Raw genomic sequence first — 952 nt, 5'->3', positions numbered from 1 at the left:
GTGATGCAAGTCACCCCGCTCACAATCTGTTTGATCTACTGCCCTCTGGGAAGAGGTACAGAAGCCTGCGCTCCCGCACTACCAGACTCACCAACAGCTTCATCCCAGCCAACATGTATATCTGGGGCCCACATGGGTTCTACATGGGCTACATGGGTACCAGGGGGGCATGGGCTAGAGGTGGGCATTTTTCAAGGGGCCCATATGGGTTAGCCAAGAAGGGCCCATGTGGGCTAACCCATGTGGGCTACCCATGCAGGTCCTGGTTGGGTAAATAGTGGGAAAGCATTTATATGGGCTCGGCATGGGCAACACAACTGGGTCCCAGGAGGGATCACCACTTGGGTTAGACATTGTCTAACCCATGTGGGCTTCCAATATGAGTCCTACTATGGTCTGTAATGGGAATCCCATTTATGGGCTCAGAATGGGCAACACATATGGGCCCCATTGGTATTTAATGTTTGGGTTAAATATGGGCAAACCGGGATAAACCCATGTGGGCTCCCCATGTTGGTGCCATGTGGGTCCTTAATGGGAAATCAACAATTGGGTTCAGTCTGGGCAACACATATGGAGCCCATTAGGGTTAACCACTCGGGTTGGATATGGGCAAACCGGGAAAAACCCATGTGGGCAATTCATATGGGTCCCAAATGGGTAATTAATGTGAAACCAATATATGGGCTCAGAATGGGCAACACATATGAAGCCCATTAGGGTAAACCACTCGGGTTGGATATAGGCCAACCTGGACAAACCATGTGGGCAATAAAATATGGGTCCTAGATGGGTAATTCATGTGAACCCAATATATGGTCTCAGAATGGGCAACACAAATGGGGCCCAGTTGTACTTAATGTTTGGGTTAGACATGGGCAAACTGGGATAAACCCATGTGGGCTCCCTATGTTGGTGTCATGTGGGTCCTTAATGGAAAATCAACAATTGG

This window comes from Alosa alosa, chromosome 1, assembly GCF_017589495.1.
Source record: "Alosa alosa isolate M-15738 ecotype Scorff River chromosome 1, AALO_Geno_1.1, whole genome shotgun sequence".
Taxonomy (NCBI): Eukaryota; Metazoa; Chordata; class Actinopteri; order Clupeiformes; family Clupeidae; genus Alosa; species Alosa alosa.
Note: the sequence above shows the minus strand (reverse complement) of the source record.